Raw genomic sequence first — 26,343 nt, 5'->3', positions numbered from 1 at the left:
GGTAAGAACAGCAGTGTTGCCCTCTTTCCCTGGGGCGGCTGTGTGTGGCTCAGGGTGCCAGGCTCTGCCTGCGTGTGTACCCCTGCGGAATCCGTCAGACGCGGGCGAAGCGGGGGACGTGCTATTCCCGGTTCCGACTATCAACAGGAACGAAAGGGAGGGTGTGTTCCAGGGGGCGGGGGCCGAGAGCACGATGTGTTTATGACCATTTCTTCCCAATTTTTCCCCTTGAGGGATTTTGCTGTGGTTTCGGACGTCGGGAAAGGGGGGACCTTTTTCTGCCGCAGGTCGGTTGGGCCTACACGGTGTCAATACCCCAGGGACGGGGCTCCATGGACCACCGCCCCCCCGCCCCAGAAGGGTGCAGTTGTAACCCGCTGCCCTTCCACGTTGAGGTTTCCTCCTTTTTCCTGCCTTTGTTGGAAATAGGACGGAGCTGCGAGTACGTGGAAGCTCACCTTTGATGTTTATTTTATTACTTTCCACCATTTGTGTAGAAAACGTACACAATCCTGTCTTATCTTTATTCAGGCAGTTTTTAAGGCATTTAGAATGGGGCGGGCAAAATGACAGACCCACCGGCGGTTCTGTTATTTTTGTGTTTGGAGAATGATGATTTGGAGATTAGACTGACGTTTATTGCGTGTTTGAGTTGGGAATGGGGTGGGGAATGGATTCTTGCCCAGAGATGAGCCTCCCTCTAGGGGATTTGCTCACTCTAGCCCTAGGAGTTTATATAGTCCCTTGGACCTGGAGCGGGGGAGTGGCCTGGGGCAGGATAGCAGCCAGGTAAAGGGGCAGCGATTTGGCTAGTGATAAAAGACACGCACAATGAATGTCATCCTCGTTTGAACTCTGGAGGTGGGGAGGGCAAGAGGAGAAGACCTATTTTTTGAGTGAGATAAGCCCAGGCGAGTTGAGGTGGGGGCCCAGGTTGGCTGCAGAGTCTAAGGGAGACCACTAAGACACTCCAGCGTCAAGGTGCCCAGCCATCACCCAGTTCCATCTTAGAGACCGCACAGGTGTGCTGTCCCACAGGTTTGAAGTCACACAGCTACTACCGAACCCGTGACCCTGATGCAGCCCAGACACCTCCAGATTTGCAGCAACACTCACCTCGGCTGGCTGTCCTCCTCCCGGGATCCCCATGGCTTCCTCCACCCTGGTTCTGCAGCGTCCTCCTATCTCCCCTCCCCCTCCCTCCCGAGATTCCCCAGCCCAGGTGCGGGGGTGGGGGGGGTGGGGGTGGGGTGGGGTGGGGTGGGGGGGTGCGGTTCTCATGTTAGTCTGGGAAGTTCCAATGAACTGTTGATAGGAATATTGTTCAGAGAGCAGAGAAGAAAATTGGGCAACATACTGGGCCCTGCTGCCACTTAAACATGACCAGGTGAGGGGCTGCGGTTTGGATCTCCTTTGCCTGTAAAAAGAGGCTGATCTGAATGGACACCTAAATTTTCTCTCAGCTCTTGCACATGTAGTTTTTTGGCATTCTTTTTTTTGGGGGGGGTTGAATGTACAGGAGGTGCATTTCTGCCTCTAGGGAGTTCGCAGGGCAAGGGGGTGTGAACATCCAGCTGCTGGGACCATAATGGCTGTGGCACTCTTTGCCTTAGCCGGCTAGCTCCAGAATGTGCATCTCTCTCCAGCCTGGTGAGAAGAGGGAGGGGGTTGTGGATCTCCTGGGCAGGCAACCTGGGGATGGGGCTTTGATCAAAGGACTGTTGGCTGCCTCCAAGGAAGGCAGACTTCCCCCATCACTGCCCGTTTTTTTTCTCTTTTTTACCCAGCACCTTCCCTCTCCCCCATCCTCAGCAGGAGCAGACCCTCTCCTTACCCCATCTCAGGTGGGAAAAGGACCTGCCAGTCACTTCTTTGGGATAGGCTTTTCCCTTGCCTCAGTGCTGGGACACTGGTGGGCTGCTATCTGCAGGTTTGGAGCCTAAAAATGTTTGAAGGGAAGGGTGGAGGTGGGAGACTTCTCAGCAGGAATATCTTTTCTATTTTCAGAGTGACTTAAACCATTGGCAGTGGACATTGGAGGGAAGGCCCTGGTAAGAATGGAAGGAGGTGGGCTACCTTGAGAAGATAAAAAGATCCGTGGGAACTGGAGTGTAAGCCCCACTAGGGCAGGAGTTTTGTCTTTTTCTTTCACTGCTATATGCCCAATCCTTGCCTCCAGAATGTCACATTGTGCCATTTGCTGAGCACATGCTACATTTGTCTTTAATTAAGATCAGAAATAAAACTGCTCTTTCCCTTTGTAGTTGATTTTGGTATATTATCTTTAACTGCTGTTTACAGCCAAGGAAATCATTCATCTTGTTCAGATTTCAGAAAAATGAGAATGGATGGAGAAGGGATCCATTCTCTGCATCTCTATCCACAACATCCTCAAGCCCAGGCACTGTAAAAAAAATTCACATTCAATGTTTTGTTAGTTCATAAATTCTTCAGTAATGGTTGGAGATTTCTGCTCCCTAATTCTTAATCCTTTGGGGGTCTACTATTGATGGGTTAGTAATAAATGCCTGTAAGTGCAGCCTGACCAAACACTTGCAGGTATGAAAGACCCATTAGCTTGTTTTTTCTCCCTTGCCTTTTAATTTCCATGGAGAGAAGTGAATAAGCTATGGCCAAAGATGAGTTCATGTTTCCATGATCTTGTGGCCTTCCTGAAGTGGTTTTAAGCAAAGGAAGATAATGCATCTATCTGCAGACACCAAGAATTAACTTAAATTAACTGTGGAAACGATCTACATGTTTAATAATTTGATAGTGCTTCGTACCCCAGTTCCTAAATTCTGATATGGGAGGGAAATAATTTAATTCCTAAAATGCCTAAGGTAATTTGGGAGACTGGAAACTGACTCTGAGTGGAAATACTGATGACTTGGCCCCTGAATTGAGCACGCAGACTTCGCACAGTGGGAACGTGGAATCACCTTGATAACATTCCCTGTGGGTAGTCTGGAAACAGCTTTGAGTTTCTTGCCCTGCTAACCTCTGCTGGTAGCTGCTGTTGACCTCTGGGTATGAAGAGAAGGTGAACTTAAAAGTGCTTTCCTGTGGGAGCCTGGGCCTGTGGCTGAGTCTACATTATAATGTCCTTAAGAACCTAAGAGCCCCAGGCACAGAGGACAGGCTAATGTTCAGAGACCCAAGGCAAAATGCATGGCACTGGACTGATGTGAAGTCTCTCTTGAGGCACAGAGAGGGTTCTGACTTGTGTTAGAAGTCAGATGGCAGTGAAAGTTCCCTCTCTCTTTCTTTCTCTTAGTGGAAACATATGGGAAACAGTACTTTGTGCCCTGTTGTAACCCATATCTCCATTGCTTGGCTGATTCTTTTGTAGATTCTGAACACTTGGGAAGAATCCTGCAGAGATTCAAGGTGGGCGTGAGAGGATGGATAAAACCTAGGTAATTTTGCATTTCTTTGTAATAGACACAGGCTTGCATGTCTGTTTGCCACCTGTGTTCTGGCACTCTGCTTTTGGTACTCTGGCCCAGCCCATAGACATGGTTAGATCAAAGAAGCCCAGTATTTTGCTAGGCATTACTGAACAGGTACAGACCCAAGGGCTATCCTTGAAGTTTTTTCTGAGAGTCCAAGGGTCACAACCAGCAAGAAACTCCTTGGGTTTCCATTGAACTGAGGTGTTACTGGGGTACTTGAGTGGAACATCCAGGTAGTGGGTCCTGGGGAGTGGGGAATGGCAGGCAGGTCTAGTGATGGTGGAGAAGAGAGAAAGTAGCTAAAGGCAAATTGAGGAAAGGTAAAGGGGAAGGAAAGAAGATGTGAAGATATAAAGGAGATCAGCCACAGTATGATAGGGGTTAGAGATCACTGAAAAAGCTGTCTGATTCTGCAATTCAGAGACAAAATCCTGCACAATGTATGAAATATCAGAGAATGAAAGAAAGTTCCTGGGATGATTTATTACAATAAGATGACAGCTTTGATACTGTGGTCATGGAGTGCATCTCTTCAGAGCTGACCAAGTCTGAGGAACCCTTCTTGTCTAGTTCTAGTCCAGTTTCCCTATTACCTGAAGTTCTTTAAATTTTAAGTTTTAAAAGCTGAGAAAGGAAAATTAAACTTCCTTTTACAATGCATTATCCAGTCCTCTCTTTTTACATTTGAGGCTGCCATTTTCCATAACAAATTAAAAATTAGACCCTCTCCCAGTGTTTGTCGAGAGAAGACTGTCTTTCCAAAGGGAAATCTGAATGGGGTACCTCTGACTCTTACACCCCTGGGTACTGCCCCATTGTCACACTGTCATACAGATCCTGGTGAGAGAGGGACAGGTGGCAAATGAGGTCTAGTTAGTATCCTTGGATCTACAAATGAGGATGTACGAGCAAACGAAACAAAACAGGTCTTTGCAGGGGTCCCACTCATCCCTTCCCACCAGGCTAGGGAGGGGTCTTGTGTCATTCTTGCCTTGGTCAGCAGTCTCCAGCTTCTGGACCCACAGTCTAGGTTTGTGCATGGAGGGTAGAGGTGGAGTGAACTCCTCCATTTAACTCTATAGAAGGTGTTGTTACTCTTTGGATAGGTGTGGAATTTGGAGGTGGATAATCTTGGGTTTGCATCCCTGTTCCACCAGGCAAGTTACCGGTCCTCACTTTTTTTAATATAGAAAAATACTCTTGTCCAAATTTTAACAACTCAACTCCCTAGATTCTACATTCTTTGTCTTGCTCATTCTTCTGCTCCTTGGGGAGATCATCTTGCAAAGATGTAAGCCCAGTTGAGCAAATTCCTTGGCAGTTATCTACTAAGCAAAGTTTCCAGGAGGAAAGTAGAAAAGTGAAAAACAGTCCCTGGGTGTGTGGGAAACTTCCTTGGACTATTTAGGCCTAGCGTGTAGCTAATGCCTTAGTCAGTGTTCCAGAAAGAAAGAGAAGAGTCAAATCCTTTGTTTTTCTTCCAGAAAATTGAGGACAATTGTATTGTTCAGAGAGGGTAAAACCCATCTTAACAAATCACATGAGAAAGATTGTGATCGAGCTGTGAAGAGAGTATCTGTCTCAGGGTCTATTATCTATCAACTTTTTGTCATGGAAGATTTCAAGCATATACAAAAGTAAAGGCAAAAATATAATGAAATATAAACCATTATCCCAATTTGGTTGGGCTATAAATACTAATTTATAGCCACTTTTATTTCATTTGTATCTTCACTGTCCCTACCTCCCACCCTTCACTAGGTTTTTCTGGATCAAGTTCAAGACACCATATTATTATTCTTTAATTACTTTAATACCTCTAAAAGATATGGACTTCTTATTTAAAAAAATAAAAATATAACCACAGTATCATTACCAAACCTCCAAATATTGCCAGTATTTTCATAATATTATCAAACATCTAGTCAGTACTTAAATTTCCCTAGTAGTCTCAGAAAAGATATTTGCAAATGATATATCCAATAAGGGGTTAATATGCAAAATACATAAAAAACTTATACAAATTAACATAAAAAAAACCCCAAATAATCTGATTTTAAAAATGGACAGAGGATCTGAATAGACATTTTTCTAAAGAAGACATACAAATGGGCAATGGACACATGAAAGCATGCTCAACATCACTAATCATTAGGGAAATGCAAATCAAAACCACAATGAGATAGCACCTTACACCTGTCAAAATGGCTAGAATCAAAACAACAAATAACAAGTGATGGCAAGGACATGGAGAAAAAGGAACCCTTGTTCACTGTTGGTGGGAATTCAAATTGGTGCAGCCACTGTGGAAACTAGAAAAAATTAAAAATACAATTACCATAGGATTCCGTAATTCCACTACTGGATGGCTACCCGAAGAAAATGAAAACATTAACTTGAAAAGCTGTCTGAGTCCTATGTTTATTGCAGAATTATCTATAGCTAAGATATGGAAGCAATCCAATGTCCATCCATAGATGAATGAATGAATAAGAATGAATGGAATATTATTCAGCCATAAAAATGGATGAGATCTTGCCATTTGCAACAACATGGATAGACCTGGATGGTATAATGCTAAGTGAACTAAGTCAGTCAGAGAAAGACAAATACCGTATGATCTCACTCATACGTGGAATTTAGGAAACAAAACAAATGAATAAACAAAGAGAAAAAGAACAAAAAAACAGATTCTTTTTTAATACAGAGAACAAACTGTTGGTTACCAGAGGGAAGTTGGGTAGGTGGCTGGGTGAAATAGGTGAAGGGGATTAAGAGTGCACTTATGATGAGCACTGAGTAATGTATGGAATTGTTGAATCACTATATTGTACACCTGAAACTAATATAACACTGTATGTTAGTTATACCTCAATAAAAACATTTTAAAATTTCCCCAATAGTGTCATTTTTAATGAACAATTAGTTGGATTGATCCAGAATCCAAAGATCTTCCCAATATGTTCAGTTGATAAGTCTTCTAATTCCCTTGAATTTATAGATCTTCCTTCCCTTTTTAATTTATTATTGAAGTTGAGTTGTTTAATAAGTCAGATTGTTTGTCATGTAGATTTTTCCTACAGTTTGGACTTTTTGATTATGTAGTGTTGGTTACCATGTTCTTCTGTCCCCTATATTTTTGGTGAATTGACAGATCGAGAGGCTTGAGCATATTCAGGTTTTATATTTTATTTTTCAAAAATACTTGTGATGTGTTTTTCTATGGAGGCTTATAATGACTGGTTGTTGCTCTTTTTGCAAATTAAGATATCTATGATTTTGAGTCTAAGCTTGATTCATCTCTTATAAAACTCCCCATCAGCTTATTGCCTCATGGTCTTTGCAGTCATTAATGACAATTGCCTATTGCCATCAGAGATTACAAGACAGTGGCATTATCATTCCATCCTTTCTTTCTTTATAAGTTGGAATACTTATGTAAAGAAAAACTTTTCCTCATCAACTGTTCGTTATTTGGAAATACAGTTTGTGCAGAAGTAGGCTAAATGCTTAATTCTGTTTATTTACCCATTTTTAAATAATTTGTTGGTTCTCCTAGAATCTTGCAAAGGATACACACACACACACACACACACACACACACACACACACACATATAAGTATATAGTTAACTAACAGTTTTCTAAATATGTGTGGTGTGTTTAAATCCATTCATAGCCTTCTAGATTTCTAATATGACAAGATATTACTCACTTTACATATCCTGCCTCATACATGGAATTATCTATTTATCCAAGTAGTCCTGGTTCTTAGTTGATAGAAATAGTATTGACACCAAAATCTAGGTTCTAGAGGTGTTTGTTGCTTCTGGGTAGGTCATTGTTTCTAGGATTTTACAGTGGACAGTGCTAAGAAGAAAAAATTTTCTTAAATCACATGATATTTCTAATTCACTATAGGATTATAAGGTTTTTACTGAAGTTTTTCATTTGATATCTGTATCTCTTTTCACTTGTGCTATCACATCGATATTGTTACTTATTTGCTTTATCATTCCTTTGTATATGGGGTGTGCATTTCTGTTCTTGTATCAAAATGTCAATTCCAATTTTTACTAACAATGTGGTAACTGAAAACAGTTTGAGTTTTACTTGCTTTTGCTTTTTTTTTCTTTTTGCCTTTACGGGATGCAACTCACTAGCTACACAAATTAGAATAACCAAGTTTTAGAATAACTTCAGATAATTGTAAGTGTACTCTTCAACTTTATATTTGGTTAGTATTATTTGCTGCATATTGCTTTTTATTTCCTTCATTGTTTTTAGTTTGTTTCATACATATATAATTTTTTACCTGGTTTCAAAGTCAAAGCTATAATGGGAGGTATAGTCAGGGAAATTTAGTTTTCTTTCTTTTTTTTTTTTTAAGATTTTATTATTTTTGACAGAGAGAGAGAGAGCACAAGCAGGGGGAGGAGAAGAGGGAGAGGGAGAAGCAGGATCCCCACTGAACAGGGAGCCCGATGTGGGACTCAATCCCAGGACCTTGGGATCATGACCTGAGCCAAAGGCAGATGTTTAACCATCTGAGCCACCCAGGCACCTCAGGGAAATTTAGTTTTCATCCGTTTCTTCTACCTTGCTTTCTCCTCTACTCTATAGAATACCATTTGATCAAAGTTTAAAAAGTTACTTTTTATATTGGTTTGCCAGAGCTACCATAACAGAACATCACAGACTGGGCAGCTTAAACAACAAACTTATTTCTCCCAGTTCTGGAGGCTGGAAGCCCAAGATCAAGGTGTCGGCAGGATGGGTGCCTTCTCAGTGTGTCTTTACTTGGTCTTTCTCTGTGCATACATGTCCCTTTAGTGTCTCTCCATGTCCAAATTTCCTCTTTTCATAAGGACACCAGTCAGATTGGATTAGGACCCTTCCTAAAGACCTCATTTTGATTTAATCACTTTTTATTTTTAGAATTTTTTAGTTTCCCCTGGTTCATCTGTGCTTGAACTGCCCTCTGTTGTGTCAGAGTTAGGAGTTGGTTGTGTTCCCTGAGTTTTCTAAAGAGTGTCTTTTTTGTTGTTGTTGTTGTTAAAGATTTTATTTATTTATTTATTTATTTATTTATTTATTTATTTGAGAGAGAGAGAGAATGAGAGCGTGAGTAGGAGGAGTAGAGAGGAAGGGAGAGGGAGGGGTAAAGACTCTCAAGTAGACTCCATGCTGAGCAGGGAGCCCAATGTGGCGCTTGATTTCAGGACCCTGAGATCATGACTGGAGCTGAAACCAAGAGTTGGATGCTTCACTGACTGAGCCACCCAAGCACCCCGATTTAATTACCTTTTTAAAGATGTGACCTGCAACTACATTCACATTCTGAGGTACTGTAGGTTAGGACTTCAAAAGATAAATTTTTGGTGAGACAACTCAACCCATATCACACTTCCATTTAAAATATCTAAGCCGGGGCACCTGAGTGGCTCAGTTGGTTAAGTGTCTGCTTTCAGCTCAGGTCATGATCCCAGAGTCCCACATCGGGCTCCCTGCTCAGCGGGGAGTCTGCTTCTCCCTCTGACCCTCCCCCCCATGCTCTCTCTCTCTCTCTCTAACTCTCTCTCTCAAATAAAATCTTAAAAAAATAAAATATCTAAGCCAACATACATATATACATATTTTCCTCCATGTAGATAGTGTTAACATATTATATAGTTAGTTCTACTTTATCTTTTTAATAACAAAATGTTCTGGAGCTTGCTCCATGGCAGTATATAGAATTGTTCCTATTTGGAAGATAATTTTTTAATGGTTCATTGATCTCAAGAATTTTCTGATATTGGAGGAAATATATTGATTTCTCACTCAACTTTAAGACTTCAAAGATGGTAAGATAGATATTTGAGGCATAAAAATGTATAACTATGTACAGATGGAATGGCCTTGAGGTCCTTGTATATACAACTTCAGACTCCATGTATGCGCTTGGAGTGACCTTTCTGTTACTGGTCTATTTTTCCATATAAGATAGAGGCAAGGACATATGTAAAGACAGCATGGCCCAGAGACATGGAGTGCATATGTGAGGTACAACAGTACTCTGACATTATTAGAAGACAGAAATGTTACTAGACCATGTGACATCAGAACACCATAAGCTTGGCCAGTGAAAATGGAAACTACGTAATTGATTGCATAGTATGTATGGAGTCCTTATAAAATGAGGTGATCAATTGTTTTGATTTGGATTTCCTTGATGCTGAGAGATGTTGAGCGCTTTCTCATGTGTCTGTTGGGCATTGGATGTCTTCTTTGGAAAAATGTCTGTTCATATCTTCTGCCCATTTCTTGATTGGATCATTTGTTCTTTGGGTGTTGATTTAAAAAGTTCTTTACAGATTTTGGATACTAGCCCTTTATCTGATACATCATTTGCAAATATCTTCTCCCATTCTGTTGGTTGTCTTTTGGTTTTGTTGACAGTTTCTTTTGCTGTGCAAAAGCTTTTTATCTTGATGAAGTCTCAATAGTTCATTTTTGCCCTTGCTTCCCTTGCCTTGGCAATGTTTTAGGAAGAAGTGGCTGTGGCTGAGGTCGAAGAGGTTGCTGCCTCTGTTCTCCTTTAGGATTTTGATGGACTCCTGTCTCACGTTTAGGTCTTTCAACCATTTGGAGTCTATTTTTGTGTGTGGTGTAAGGAAATGGTCCAGTTTCATTCTTCTGCATGTGGCTGTCCCATTTTCCCAACACCATTTGTTGAAGAGACTGTCTTTTTTCCATTGGACATTCTTTCCTGCTTTGTCAAAGATGAGTTGACCATAGAGTTAAGGGTCCATTTCTGGGCTCTCTATTCTGTTCCTTTGGTCTATGTGTCTGTTTTTGTGCCAGTACGATACTGTCTTGATGATGACAGCTTTGTAATAGAGCTGGAAGTCCAGAAATGTGATGCTGCCAGCTTTGCTTTTCTTTTTCAACATTCCTCTGGCTATTCAGGGTCTTTTCTGGTTCCATACAAATTTTAGGATTATTTGTTCCATTTCTTTGAAAAAAGTGGATGGTATTTTGATGGGGATTGCATTGAATGTGTAGATTGCTCTAGGTAGCATTGACATCTTCTTCAAAATATTTGTTCTTCCAATCCATGAGCACGGAACGTTTTTCCATTTCTTTGTGTCTTCCTCAATTTCTTTCATGAGTATTTTATAGTTTTCTGAGTACAGATCCTTTGCCTCTTTGGTGAGATTTATTCCTAGGTATCTTATGGTTTTGGGTGCAATTGTAAATGGGATCAACTCCTTAATTTGTCTCTCTTCTGTCTCGTTGTTGGTGTATAGGAATGCCACTGATTTCTGTACATTGATTTTTATATCCTGCCATTTTACTGAATTCCTGTATGAGTTCTAGCAGTTTTGGGGTGGAGTCTTCCCGGTTTTCCACATACAGTATCATATCATCTGAAAACAGTGAGAGTTTGACATCTTCTTTGCCGATTTGGATGCCTTTGATTTCTTTTTGTTGTCTGATTGTTGTGGCTAGGACTTCTAATACAATGTTGAATAGCAGTGGTGATAGTGGACATCCCTGCCGCGTTCCTCACCTCAGGGGGAAAGCTCTCAGTTTTTTCCCATTGAGAATGATATTCGCTGTGGGTTTTTCATAGATGGCTTTTAGGATATTGAGGTATGTACCCTCTATCCCTATACTCTGAAGAGTTTTGATCAAGAAAGGATGCTGTACTTTGTCAAATGCTTTTTTTGCATCTATTGAGAGGATCATATGATTCTTGTTCTTTCTTTTGTTAATGTATTGTATCACGTTGATTCATTTGCGGATGTTGAACCAGCCTTGCAGCCCAGGGATAAATCCCACTTGGTCGTGGTGAATAATACTTTTAATGTACTGTTGGATCCTATTGGCTAGTATTTTGGTGAGAATCTTTGCATCCATGTTCATCAAGGATATTGGTCTGTAATTCTCCTTTAAGATGGGGTCTTTGTGTGGTTTGGGGATCAAGGTAATGGTGGCCTCATAAAATGAGTTTAGAAGTTTTCCTTCCATTTCTATTTTTGGAACAGTTTCAGGAGAATAGGTATTAATTCTTCTTGCAATGTTTGGTAGAATTCCCCTGGGAAGCCATCTGGCCCTGGGCTTTTGTTTGTTGGGAGATTTTTGATGACTGCTTCAATTTCCTTAGTGGTTATAGGTCTGTTCAGGTTTTCTATTTCTTCCTGGTTCAGTTTTGGTAGTTGATACATCTCTAGAAATGCATCTATTTCTTCCAGGTTATCTAATTTGCTGGCATAGAGTTGCTCCAAATATGTTCCTATAATTGTTTCTATTGCTTTCGTGTTGGTTGTGATCTCTCCTCTTCCATTCATGGTTTTGTTGATTTGGGTCATTTCTCTTTTCTTTTGGATAAGTCTGGCCAGTGGTTTATCAATCTTGTTAAATCTTTCAAAGAACCAGCTCCTAGTTTTGTTGATGTGTTCTACTGTTCTTTTGGTTTCTATTTCATTGATTTCTGCTCTGATCTTTCTTATTTCTCTTCTCCTGCTGGGTTTAGGCTTTATTTGCTGTTTTTTCTCTAGCTCCTTTAGGTGTAGGGTTAGGTTGTGTATTTGAGACCTTTCTTGTTTCTTGAGAAAGGCTTGTATTGCTATATACTTTCCTCTTGGGACTGCCTTTGCTGCATCCCAAAGATTTTGAACAGTTGTGTTTTCATTTTCATTTGTTTCCATGAATTTTTTCAATTCTTCTTTAATTTCCTGGTTGACCCATTCATTCTTTAGTAGGATGTTCTTTAGCCTCCATATATTTGAGTTCTTTCCGACTTTCCTCTCGTGATTGAGTTCTAGTTTCAAAGTATTGTGGTCTGAAAATATGCAGACAATGATCCCAATCTTTTGGTACCAGTTGAGACCTGATTTGTGACCTAGGATGTGATCTATTCTGGACATTCTCCAGCAAAAAATGTGTATTCTGTTGCTTTGAGATGGAATGTTCTGAATATGTCTGTGAAGACATATTCATTTGTTCCAGTGTGTCCTTTAAAGTCTTTATTTCCTTGTTGATCTTTTGCTTAGATGATCTGTCCATTTCAGTGAGGGGGGTGTTAAAGTCCCCCACTATTAGTGTATTATTGCCAATGGGTTTCTTTGCTTTTTTTATTGATTGCCTTATATAATTGGCTGCTCCCATGTTAGGGGCATAGATATTTACAATTTTTAGATCTTCTTGTTGGATAGACCCTTTCAGTAGGATATAGTGTCCTTCCTCATCTCTTATTACAGTCTTTGGTTTAAAATCTAGTTTGTCTGATATAAGGATTGCCACCCCAGCTTTCTTTTGGTGTCCATTAGCATGGTAAATGGTTTTTCACCCCCTCACGTTCAATCTGGGGGTGTCTATGGGTCTAAAATGAGTCTCTTGCAGACAGCATATCGATGGGTCTTGTTTTTTTATCCAATCTGATAGCCTGTCGTTTTTGATTGGGGCATTTAGCCCATTTACAGTCAGGGTAACTCTTGAAAGATATGAATTTAGTGCCATTGTATTGCCTGTAGGTGACTGTTACTGTATATTGTCTGTGTTCCTTTCTGGTCTATGCTGCTTTTAGGTTGTCTCTTTGCTTAGAGGACCCCTTTCAATATTTCTTGTAGGGCTGGTTTCGTGTTTGCAAATTCCTTTAGTTTTTGCTTGTCCTGGAAGCTTTTTATCTCTCCTTCTATTTTCAATGATAGCCTAGCTGGTTATACTATTCTTGGCTGCATATTTTTCTTGTTTAGTGCTCTGAAGATATCATGCCAGTCCTTTCTGGCCTGCCAGGTCTCTGTGGATAGGTCTGTTGCCAATCTAATGTTTCTACCATTATGGGTTATGTTAGAAGAATCTGTATCTCAAAATTTTCAAACAACTTCTTATTCCTTTTATAAAATTTTTTATTTTTTGGGGTGTATTTTGGTCTGTTAGAAGAAAGTGCCTCCCAAAATTTTAAAGAAAGAAAGACTTATATATGTACAAAATAAGGGTTGATATGATGAAGGGATGGAATATGACTGTAAAGATGAAAATTATAAAAAATTTTATAAAAGGAATAAGAAGTTGTTTGAAAAAAAGAAAGAAGAGGATTTAAAGAAAGAAAGAAAGAAAAAAAAGAGGGGGAGAATGTGATCAGGCAGGAGACTAGAGCAAAGCCTTAGACTAGAGATTTAGGGTATATTTTGATCTGTTAGAAGAATCTGTATCTCAAAATTTTAAAGAGATAACAACTTATATATATATATATATATGCCAAAAATAAGGGTAACTACTATGAAGGGGTAGAATATGACTCTAAAAATGAAAAATAAAAATTTTTTTTAAAAAAAGGGATTGATAAGATGTTGGTTGAAAAAGGGAAAAGAAAAATTCAAAAAAAAAGTTAAAAAAATTATCTTTGAAAGACTAAAGAATCTTGGTAAAAAAGCCATGAATTCTATGTGCAGTATTCCCCTAGCGCTGGAGTTCTGCCTTTCTCATTGATGGGTAGACTTGGTCTTGGCTGGCTGTTCTTTCTGATCTTCTGGGGGAGGGGCCTGTTGCCGTGGTTCCCAAATGTCTTTGCCAGAGGCATAATGCCCCGCCCTTGTCCGTTTGGGCTATGTAATCTGCTTGGATTTGCTCTCAGGAGCTTTTGTTCCCTGCTAGCTTTCCATACAGCTTCGGAGGATGAGAGTGAAAATGGCGGCCTCCCAATCTCTGCCCTGGAGGATCTAAGAACTCGGGCTCCGCTCCTCAGTGCGCCCCCAGAGAAAAGCAGTCAATCACTCCTGTCTCTCTGGTCTCCGGCCGCACTCTGTGCTCATCCGGCCTGTGACCGAGCATTTCTATCTCCTGCACCCGACCCCGTGTGGAGTCTCCAAACCCAGCAGATCCCTGCGGTGTGCTCCCATGCCAATTCTCCAGGGGAAGGAAGGAGAGTCTCCCTGGATCTGCTGCTTGTTGGGTCCCTGCTGGAGGAGCAGTGAGTGGCCCGACTGTGCCGTGGATCACGGTTTATGGCAACTCCAAGCTGAGAGCCCACGCCTCGGCTCCATCTCTTCAGCCGGCTTCCCCGCTCTGATACCTGGGAGCTCTGCTGCACTCAGGCACCCCTAGTCTTTCTGTGACCCCGAGGGTCCTGAGACCACACTGTCCCGCAAGGGTTCCACCCCCTGCTTAGCCACTGGAGTGACATCCCTCAGCGGAGCCGACTTCTGAAAGTCCGATTTTGTCCTCCGTTGCTCTATCACTGGCCAGAAGCGGCCGATGGAGCCCCCCCCCCACTGTCTATCCTCCCGAATATCGCCTCGGATTCAATTCTCTGCATGTCCTACCTTCCAGAAAGTGGTCACTTTTCTGTTCAGAGTTGTTGCTGTTATTTTCTTCCATCTCCTGTTGAGTTCGTAGGTGTTCAGAATGGTTTGATCCCTATCCAGCTGAATTCCTGAGACCAGACGAAATCCAGGTCTCCTACTCCTCCATCTTGCTCCATCCTCTCCTGTAATAGCTTTGTTAAAAGTCCTTGACTGCTATTTTTAACATCTCTATCATTTATAGATCTATTTTTTTGGCTGAATTTTCTTTTTGTTATGAATCATAATTTGCTGACTTTTTGCATGTCTAGTAATTTTTAATTGGATGCAGAACATTGTGAGGTTTATGTTGTTGAGCATGTGGGTGTTGTTGTCTTAAAGAGTTTCAAAATTTGTGTTGGCAGAAAGTTAGGTTTCATGGTACTGATTGATTCTTAGCAGACTTGTTTTTAAGCCTATTTAGGGCAGTTCTAGAATAGTCTGTACTTTAGGGCTAAGTTAGCCCTCTACTGAGGTGTGCTCCTTCTGGCAACTCTGCATATTTCCCAGAGTATTCTATTGGCTAGTTAGAATCTGTATACCTTCCAGTCCTTGAAACCTCTAGGAACTATTAATCATTATAGTTCTTTTTCAATTCTTTGTCCAGACTTGTGGATTTTTTCCCCATGAATGCACAGATTCATATTCAGTGAAAAGCTAAAGGGGCCCTCATCCAAATTTTTGGAACTCTTCTTCTTCTTATTCTTCTTTTTTTTTCTTTTGAACTCTTCCTTGCTAGTTCAATTCTCTCTGGTACTTTGCCTCACTAATTCCAACTGACTTGGCCTCCCTGAGCTCTGATCTTTTTCTCCTCAGCTCATTGAGATTGTGGAGCTCCGCTTGGCTTTTCCTGTCCCTTTGCTGTTGTTTTAAAGTTGCTTTCAAGCAAAAATCCAGCTTCTTTGCTTCCTTTTCGCAGGGATCACAGTCATATTGCTTGATTTCCTATGTCTGAAAAAAGTTTTTATATATTTTGTGAAATTTTCTATTTGTTTTAAGGAGAAAAAATATTCTGAACCAGTTTCTCATTTATGGCCAAGGATCAGAGTCATAATTTGTTAAAACAGTTTAAATATTTTCTGATAAAGTTCACACATTTTTATTGGTCAGTATGTCTTTTTACTTTTATCTAAGTCCATCTTTTTACCTTTAATTAAGCCCATCTTTTACCTTCCTCACATCTTCATCCTTCCCATTTTCTTTTGTTGATAAAAACTGCAACGTATGCCGAAAGGGTTTCCCACCTTCTGGATTTTACTGATTGCATTCCCATAGTGTCTTTTAACATGTTCTTCCATATGCACTTCCTGGTAGTTGGTAATTGAATTTAGAAGTTCAATCAGATTCAGATTCAGTTTTTTTCCAAGACTACTTTAAGGTTGTTGGTTTGTTTTTCCATCAAAGAGGCACATGTCTCTCTTTTTGTAATGTTAGCAGCCATGGATGTTCAATAACAAGATCAAAGCACCTCTTTAAATTTGTTAATGTATTATGGAGACCAGGCTCTGGCTAGGCGGAATTTCTAGATTATGGAAATGGAACTACTATTTTTAGGCATGTACTTGTTTTCAAAATATCAACTACAATGACATATTTAAACTCTGATAAAAAATAGAATTAAAAAATAACCTATATTTTTATTTCTATTTCTTTATTTTTTAAAAAATCTTAATTCCAGTATAGTTAACATACAGTGTTATATTAGTTTCAGATGTATAATATAGTGATTCAACAATTCTAAAATTACTCAGTGCTCATCATGCTAAGTGTACTCTTAATCCCCTTCGCCTATTTCACCCATATCCCCCTGACCTTTCACCTCCCCTCCGGTAACCACCAGTTTGTTATCTATAGTTAAGAATGTGTTTCTTGGTTTGTCTCTTTTTTTTAATGTTTATTTTTTTGTTTCTTAAATTCCACATATGAGTGAAATCATATGGTACTTGTCTTTCTGACCGACTTATTTCCTTAACATTGTACTCTGTAGATCCATCTATTTTGTTGCAAAAAAAAAAAAAGGTGGAGTGTTTTTAAACTTGCTCAAGGAAACCATTGACCCGTTTTTACAAATTGAAAGGAGGCCAGCCTGAACTATATAAATTCATACATGTTACTTTCAAGGTTGTGCTCTAACTAAAGCTGGGTTCAAGTGATACTGCCAGGAGGGAAGGCACCTTAAGTCTTTCAATGAGAGGCAAAGATGGCTTTACATATCAGTCATAAGACAAGGATGCTTCTGTAGTGCTTAAGGGCATGTAAAAGCTGTTTGTAGTCTAAATTTGTTTAAATATTTCCTTTCAGGCTAGTTTATGGGATTGACTCATATTAGCTGTGAACAGAGGATTTTTTTTCAGTTTAAAAAATTTTAATTCCAGTATAATTAACATACTATTTATATTAATGTTATATTAATTTATAATTATATTAATATCAGGTGTACAGTATAGTGACTCAACAATTCTATACATTACTCAATGCTCATCAAGATAAATGTACTCTTAATCCCCTTCACCTATGTCACCCATCCCCCCAACCTGGTAACCATGAGTTTGTGAACATAGGATTTTTAAAGCAAAAGTGAGTGTCTGTCCTAGCTTTTATACTAGTAGACATGAAATTATTTATTTTTACAAAGAACTTTCTATTATACGCTTTCATTTCTTCTTCCTAATGATTTTTTATACGATATTATCAGCCTAATTTTGCACAGAGTTTCAGGGACTTGGAGAACCTCATTTAGCCAGGGCTCCCTGCCTAGAATCCCTGGTTGTTACACACTTGCACTCCATGTCCTAGAACACAGTGGGAAGGTTCTCTTTCATCTCCCTACTTACCACACCTGTGCAGAAGAATCAATGTTGATGTTTTCCAAGTAGCTTTTGGGATAGTTATTGCAGGTCAGGCCTGCTCGTTGTGTCTTGCTTTGAACTTCATTTGTCTGCAATGTCTGGGAAACTCTGGAAACATTTGTCTAGTGTGTTGGTTAGTCTTCACTGGTATGCTCAATACGTCGTGTGTGTCGGTATACTCCCCAAAGTGGTCTGAGCCATGCTGGCAATCTGTCTGGTTGCTTATACCAATCTGCAGCTAACCCTTGTCCTTCGGGAATGCTCCCAAGATGTTTTGTATATCTGGTAAAGCGCAATATTGGTTTCACAAGTTCTGTACTGTTTATTTTTGGAGTATCGTGGTGCGCTATTAGTATTTCTTCCTTCACCACACTCCAGGTACACCTTGGAGGGTAATCTCCTCCTCTCTAGATTAAAATATTTGTTTAGTGTGGGATTTTTGGCCTCAACTTTCTGGAAAGTATGTTTTAAAAGCTACTTCAGCCATCTCCACTCAGGTGTGGTGACAACGTCTTAGCATTGATGTGGCCTGTTGTTGGCTTATTGCCAAACAAGACCTGATACTTTTTGCCTCTTTGTCTCACTCTCTTGAGGGAAGTAAAATTAAACCTTATTTTCTCCATTCTTGTAGAGCTATAGCAACCATACATCCATTTGGGTAATAGTCCTATTTCAAAATTTCTAATTATCTAACATAAATTATTGAGATGCTCTGGAATTTTGTATATTTCAGTACTCAATCCATGTCTTCCAGATTTCTTCCTTGAACGTAGAAATGGCATCGAAACACTTTTTGTAAGGTCTCATGTCCTGTTTGTTGATTTTAAAACTGTGATCATTGAAATTTTTGCAGGAAATGATTTGTCTTAGCCAGGGTTTCCCTGAGACACAGCCAGAAAGAGAGGCTTGCATGCAGGTAGTTGATTTGGGAAATGATGCCAGGAAGCAGGAACGAGGAGCAGGGAGGAGACAGGGAAGGATAGGTGCATTTCTTAAACAGTGGGTGTTAAGCCGCTGTGTGTCCCATGTTAGTGCCCAGGTCCCAGCAGGCATTGGAGGTTTGGGATGAGGTGCCGTTGAGTCACATTTGCTTGGAACTGGTGGCAGCAGAGGCTAGAATAAGATGTGAGCTAAGGCTAGAAGGAGATGTGGGCCAAGGGGCACTTCAGTGGTGTCCATGAGCGGGGTCAGATACCCTATTGGGGAGAGAGGGAACAAATTCTGGCATATGGATCTTTAAATGAAAGTCTTGAATTTGTACCAGATCTCAATTCATGTTGGTATGTGAGAAAGGATGAAAGAGAGCATCTGCATTTATCGAGATGCTAACATCTCCCTCCCAAGAATTCCATTTGGGTTACATTTTCAGTGTGTGCCTGGCTCTGACACCGGGAAGAAGCACAGGAGCTCATGGTGAATGCACATTTAAACAATAACATTTTGAGGGGTTGAATGGTTTACCCCAGGACTGATGTCAATTCAAGCAAATTGTGGGTCAATATTTCCTTTATCTTTTATTATTTTTCTACAGGTCACTTAAGGATTACTAGAATTGTATGGAGGGACTTATACAAATTAAAATGTACTCAATCAATTGTACACAAGTGTTCAATCAAGGCTGTGTCAAAGCGAAAGGCCACAGGGGCATTCTTAAGGAATGGAAAACCAGGCTGTCATTCTCCAGAACTTAATAGGTGTGAGGCTGTATTAACTGAGACCTGCCTCCTGTTATCTCTAGAGTCCTACTGAGGGGATGAAGGGTCGAGCTGGTGCAGGCAGGATGGGGCATCAGAAAACAAAATAGTAACAAGAGCAATCAGGGAAGCTACCTTTTACTGAGCATGTTAAGCTCTCTATCTGTTTTAATATATCCAATCCTCATAATAATCCTGTGAGGTCAATATTATCATCCCTCTGTTTGCAAAGGGGAAGAAGGCTTCAAGAACTTGTTCCAGGTGCCTCAGCTAGTGAATGGCAAAGGAGCCTTTTGGATCTAGGTCTGGCTGAGGCCAAGCACGGCCTTCTGTCTCCATCTAGCAGTGTAATCTTGTAAAACTGCTTAATTTCTTAGCAGCTGTTTCCTCACGGGGGAAATAAGAATTGTGGTGAGGATTAAATTAAATATGATAATGTTCCTGAAACAGTCAGTTCAGACTAACTGCTCAGTAGATGAGGATTTCAGAGTATAAGAGGGTGACTCATGGGAGCCATATATTGTCTGATACCAAATCCTTGGCAGTTTCCTATACTTTTCCCTGCAAAGATTCAGTGAGTCAGTGAGCTGTGACCTATCTACACCAGAGGCCTCATGTGAGTTGAGGCCACTTCTGTGATGGTGATAATTTGAACTTGGAGATGCTCGGGCTGGGCCAAATGTCTGGTTCCAACATTTCACATTGGCCAAGGGATGGAATGGGTGGAGAGCCTTTTTGGACACTAACCCTTGCAGGCAGGGACTTCTTACAGTTGACCTCCCAACACAAGGCTCTTTCTCTTTCTCTTGCTGCTCTTTCTTCTAATATTTCCAGATTTGAGGGCTGACGGTAGAGCTGAACTTCTTCACCAGGTAGGCTCTGAGTGTGAGACCTCCAGAGTGTCTGAGTTTGTTTTGAGATTATGCCATTTTGTGAAGTGTCTGGCTTGCTCCTCCTGTGCATTTGGTCTCATGCATTTGGTCTCTGAGAAGCTTATATTCAGAATGTGTGAAGAGAGAGGGAAATCTGGACCTACCTATACCTTTCCCCACAGATGGAATTGAGTGTCTGGAAAACAATGACTTTTAGCAGAATCTCTTACAAGATGCCAGGGGCCTTGCCTCAAGGTTTGGCTAGGGTGGAAAGAAAGATATTCTAGCATCAGGCCTTTGAGTTCCTACTGGGTCAAAATGTTCTCTCAGTTGGCATGGGGATTATTGCCCTTTAGGGCATTATGTTCTACTTGGGAAGAGTGAACCCAGATGAAATGATTTGAGAATGTTCAGAAAGAATCTTAATAATACCTGGAAGGTAAGATTGTAGAGACCAAGTGCTGAGTATCTACCTAGGAAGGATCCATCCCATTCAGTTCAGAATCCCCAGGCAAAGATTTCCTGATTAGGTGGGTTTTAAAGGGTTTGAAGAAACTTCCCTTCTACAGAAGAGAACTGTGTACCAATTCTATGCCACACCCAATGCTTTGCACTGTGGGATTATAGAACTCACCCTCAAGGAGGAAACTGCAGTCCTGGGATTTTAGGGAAGGAAGGGGCAGGATGGTGCATTTCTCCACCATATGCAAATCACAAACCGGCTTGCCTTTCTGTTTGTTTAACACTTACTGTTTGTTGGCTCAGAGTCAGGCAGCAAACACGTCATCTTATTTACTCCTTGCAGTGGCCTATGTATATATGGACTCCAGACTTGAGTGAGGGTAGGCAAGCTGCCCAAAGTCAAGAACAGAAAGGGGGAGTTATGGCCAGGCTGTCTTGCTACAGAACACCTGCTATTTACACCCAGGTCTTCTGCCTGACACATCCCCAGCTGGGACATGATTTGGGATCTGTTGTGCACCAGGAACCATGCAGAGCCCTTTGTGAATATTTTTGCAGTCAGTCATTTAACTGCCCTATAGCCCATACTGTTACTGGCCTAAATGTCACCTGAACAATAGATAAAAATATAAAGCTGAAAGTGAACCAGGTCCCTCCTGGGGCACAGTGGTTCTCTTAGTAAGCCCCATGGTCAGACAGGTCATCTGAATTATATTCCTATTTGAATGTTCAGAAGGGCTTGATAAGGATGTGGCATATGGAGTCTGTGGCATCAGGTGAAGAAGTATGTGTTATTTGTGTGTGCACACTTGTGTGTATATGTATGCATATACGTGTATATGTGCATGGATGCAGGTGCATATGTGTATGTGGGTGCACATAGGCTCATGTGTGTGTGTATTTATGCAGGTATGTGTGTGTGCGTGTATGTGTATATATATATGCTTATGTATAAAGGAAGAAGAATTGGAGGACAGATTAAGTGCTTAAACATGTGTGTGAAGATGTTATTGGAGCTCTGTCACCTGATTTCTGGTAATTTTTCTACCACTGACAAGCTATATAACTATGACCAAGTCAGTTAACCTATTTGGACATTAGTTCTGCCATCTGTTAAATACAGGGATTGGACTGGCTTATCCCAAAGGGTCTTTCAGCTTGAAAAGTCAATGTTTCCAATGTGAATGCTCCGAAGCCTTAATGATTCCTTGTTGAAAGTGTAAAATGGCATGAGCTGACTGAGCTGGTGCCTTCTCTGGCAGATGAGTTGTCCTTGATATCTTATGCCCTTGAATCATGCGGGGCATGTATGCTTCATTGTGTCAGCTATTCTTGTAGTTTTATTCTAATCCTTCATCTCAGCGATATTTGTTTTGGCTTCATTTCTGGGCTTCCTCCTTAAGAGTTGTATTTGGTTTTAGCCCTTATTATGTGGTCCTTAGGGGCTGGTTATATTGATCAACTTTCTTACAAGTCCACTCACCTGTGGAAATGAACTATGGGGTCAGGCTGAAGGACTATGGGAGTAGCACCTACTTCCTGAAGTGACCACCTTGGGGAGGAGGGCTGGGGAGCCCAGAGCCTTTGAATTCTGGTTTCCCCAGTGAGTTGGTCAACACTGACTTAGATCTTGCTGAAATATAACATTATGTCTTCCTTCAACAGAGAACTTCTCAGTGCGCCATGAGCTTTCTGGCAGGCACCCCCAGGGCCTGGCTGTGGGGGCTTGCCTGGTGGGGTTAGGCCAACCCCAGGGGTTCTAGGTGACAGTGGGGGTGCCTACATCCTGCAGCCTCTTTCCATCTCCCATCAGTAAATGGAGGCAACAGGAGTTGTGCTACTTAGAAAGATTTTGGAGACAATCAAGGAGCTAGTGGGTGTGAAAGTGCTTTGTGAAGAATACAGAGGGCAAGGGCATGGTAGGTTTGGTGGACAGGCTTCAGGGGCAGACGCACCTGGGTCTGAGGTGCACTTTAGTTGTTGTCTAGTTATGTGGCTTTGGAAACTGCTCAATCCTTTGAATCTCAGTTTCCTCCTGTGTGAAGGGCTCGCAGAGTAGGGCTCAACTCAGGGTAGGAATCTTTCCTTTAAGTCTGAAATGCTTTACAAAGGAAGAGTATTATAATAAACATAGCCTGAGGCCAAAGGAGGGGTGTGGTGGGGGGTTGGGAGAGATGCCTGGGAAATAAGTAGGTTATCGTCAAATGATGGGATTGCTTTGGTCCTTTATAATAAATTAAGTGGATCACCTTTCTCATCTATCTTCTTGATGTATTCAGGGATTTTCCCTGAATGAATCCTAGTATTATTTCATTTCATTAAAGGGGAGACTACCACTTTGTGATTTGATCTGCCTCTTTTCTCTTTTCCCCTTCTCCATTGTCATGTGCTGTTGTCCAAACCCCTTAGTGTCCACAATTGCATGACCACTAAAATCTGCTATCCTGTATAATCCAAGCCAAAGTTAGAGGCTTTTGAGACCATGAGATAGTTCTGGGATAACCACTGAGGCAAGTGATTGTGGATGACAGACATAGGCAGCAGGGAAGCACTTTAGCTGCCTGCACACAGATGGGGTAGAGGGGGAAGCCAACCGGAATTAGGTTGTTAGGTTGTCAGCTGTCTTCCTGTTTAACTCTGGCAGTGTCTCATGGGACAATTTTGGAGAACGTAAGCTGAAGTTCTAGTTTAATAGCAGGCCAGCTGAGTCAGAGCAAGCTTTTGCATTCCTCTTTTGAATCCCACGGAACCCTCTCTTTCTCTTTCACTTGAATCAGTGGGGGTGGGGCAGATGACCTCTGCTGAGCACTTAGGGTCCTATGAGGCACCCATGCTTGAACGTTTTCTAAGGTAATTTCCAAGCCGCTGTGTGACATAGTGATCATTACACCAATTTTGCAGATGAGGAAATGGAAGCCAAGAGAGTGAAACAACTTGCTAGGCCACACAGCATATCCTCACCTGGCAGGGCTCCAAGATGGAGCCTCTGACCCCACGTCCTCTCCTTTGCACATGCTCTACTTTCTGGGAAATGGTCCACGGCCAAAGCGTTGTCTTTGTTTTAATAAAGGGTGATTAAATTGGGGAATGAAAAGAAGAGATTTAGATCTCTATAAACCATACCAAGAAATAAAACCCTATTTTTGGGGGGTGGCCAAAGTGGCAGAAACTCAGAAAAAGACCCATTAAAGGGGAGACTACCACTTTGTGACTTGATCTGCCTCTTTTCTCTTTTCCCCTTCTCCATTGCCATGTGCTGTTGTCCAAACCCCTTAGTGTCCACAATTGCATGACCACTAAAATCTCACACCATCAGTTTAGCTAATCTGTGTGTGCTTGTTCCCATGTCAGGGGTACTACATCAGGCTTATTACAGTCGTTACTCAAGTCCTTACACTAATTATAAACAGAAGTGAAAGTTGTAAATTGGGTATAACTACATTCCACAGAGGAAAAAAAGTTGCTAGCAAAAAATGACAACAAATCAATATTCTTTTTTTTAGATTTATTTATTTTAGAGAGAGAATGTGAGTGAGTAGGGGAAGGGGTAGAGAGAGAGGGAAACAAGCAGATTCCCTGATGAGTTGGAAACCTGAAGTAGGGCTTGATCCTAGGACACCGAGATCATGCCCTGAGCCAAAACCATGATTCCAATGATTAACCGACTGAGCCACCCAGGTGCCCCCAAAATCAACATTCTCAATACAAAAGAGTTATTGCTAATTAATAAGGAAAAGATGAACATTCCAATTGAAAAATGGTTAAAGGCCATAAGCACATAAAACTCATATATAAAAGCATACATAGAAGAAACAGAATTAGTACACTTGCATAAAGTAGTAAATGGAAGTACAATGCCCTGCTCAACAACATGGCTTTGGGGGCAGATCTACCTCGACTGAGTTCTGGGTTTACTATTTACTAGCTTCATAACTTTTAGCAAATTACTAAGTCTTTGTTTCTATCTGTGAAATAGGGATAATAGTAGTACTTATCTGGAGGGGCTATCATGAGATTTAGAAAAAATAATTCTGTAAAGTGCTTAGCACAGTGCCTAATGCATAATACACTTTCAATGCATGTTAGCTATTATCACTACTAGTAGTATATGTGCATTGATAACAAGTAAGATTAATATTGACTGTCTCACTGAAATCAAAGAAATGCAATTCAAACAACAGTGCAATATTTTTTGTTACCTATCAGACTGGAAAAAAAGGTGAAAGAATTGATGATACCCACTGTTGGTGAGGTGTGGAGAAACAGGTTCTCTCCTACACTGCTGGGGCAATGGGATGTGGCACACTATTTCCACAGGGCAATTTGGCAATATGCAGTAACATTGAAAATGCGATAGGTTTTGGCTCATATCCTAGAAATTTATCACAGGGAGATAATTGGACAAGTGTACAGTGATGAATGTTTAAAGATGCTTATACTGGTGTTGGTTTTTTAAAAAGATTTTATTTATCCATTTGAGAAAGAGAGAGAGCATGATTGGGGATAAGAGGCAGAGGGAGGAGGACAAGCAGACACCCCGCGGAGCAGGGAGCCCAATGAGGGGCTCGATCCCAGGACCCTGAGATCACGACCTGAGCTGAAGGCAGATGCCTGACTTACTGGCCACCCAGGCACCCCGGTATTGTTTATAAAAACAACAATTCAGAAGCAACCATAAGTGAATTAGATCAACACATCGTACACTTTAAACTTATACAATGCTATATGTCAATTATATCCCAGTAACAAATTCAGAGGTGATTTAAATGTCCTTCAGGGAAATTTATTAATAAATTAAGCTTCATCTGTACGATGGAATACTATACGACTACCAATAGCAGTGTTCTAGATCTTCATTCCTAATTATGGATGAGGCTTTCTGACATACCAATAAATAAACAAGTGGGTTTCAAAATAACATCTGTACAATGTTTATGTCTATCCACCTGATAGTTCAGTAAAAGAAACAGGTGTGGAAAGATGCACTTTAAAATGCTGACATTCCTCCCCTCTTAGGAACTAATTTTATTATTTGATTTTTGTGTGAGTGTCCATTATCTTTTTAATCAGAAAAAAGAAAAGGAATGAACTTTTTGTTTTGTTTTGTCCTTTAGCAGCATACCCTAAACAGAGATCTACATGTTGATTTTGCTTGTGTAAACGGACTTGGAGTTGTGTTCCAAGAACACATCATCATAGCTTTCTTTCTTTTCTTTTTTCCTTGTTTGTCATTCAGAAGTGTTTCTTCATTCCTTAGTCTATGACTCATGGAAGAAGATATTAGAACCAATGTTTTGCAAGACCTTCCCGTGAAATGGAAAGAACATCAATGTTGGCTCCAGTAAGAGGCGTGCACTTAATTTTGCCTTGCTTCATCAATAATGATGAGGTTGCATGGATTTCCTACTACTCCACAGGGGTGGAGTGAACCAGAAAGAACTGGTCAGCCCTCGACATTCAGGTGCTATCAAATACTAGCCCTAAGGCCAATGACGCTAACAGAACAAACATGAAATTTCCTTTTGTTGCTTAGAATCATTGTGGTAGGATTCCTGAGGCATCACCTGAACTGCGTCACCTGGACTGTGTCACCTAGCTGGACACATAGGGGAGCTGGAAGGATGCCACATGTGAGGATTTTGGGGATCTGTAACACTATCTGGGTCCCCCAGTAGCTCCCAA

General features: G+C 40.9%; 1 long non-coding RNA gene across 2 annotated transcripts; it reads left to right on the top strand.

Annotated features, from left to right (window-relative positions):
- Positions 1–1,253: 1,253 nt before the first annotated feature.
- LOC141370081 (uncharacterized) lies at positions 1,254–26,185 on the top strand. 2 transcript variants are annotated; one of them, XR_012373785.1, is made up of 3 exons: positions 1,254–1,930; positions 3,353–3,419; positions 25,898–26,185. It is a non-coding gene; the product is annotated as an uncharacterized lncRNA (long non-coding RNA). The 2 variants fall into 2 exon arrangements; XR_012373784.1 differs by having other exon boundaries at positions 1,254–2,051.
- Positions 26,186–26,343: the final 158 nt, after the last annotated feature.

The sequence above is a fragment of the Callorhinus ursinus genome, unplaced genomic scaffold, assembly GCF_003265705.2.
Source record: "Callorhinus ursinus isolate GAN/ISIS: 27379988/994484 unplaced genomic scaffold, GSC_fseal_2.0 scaffold26, whole genome shotgun sequence".
NCBI classification, from domain to species: Eukaryota; Metazoa; Chordata; class Mammalia; order Carnivora; family Otariidae; genus Callorhinus; species Callorhinus ursinus.
The sequence above is the reverse complement of the archived record's forward strand: the minus strand, read 5'-3'. Positions and strand labels throughout refer to the sequence as shown.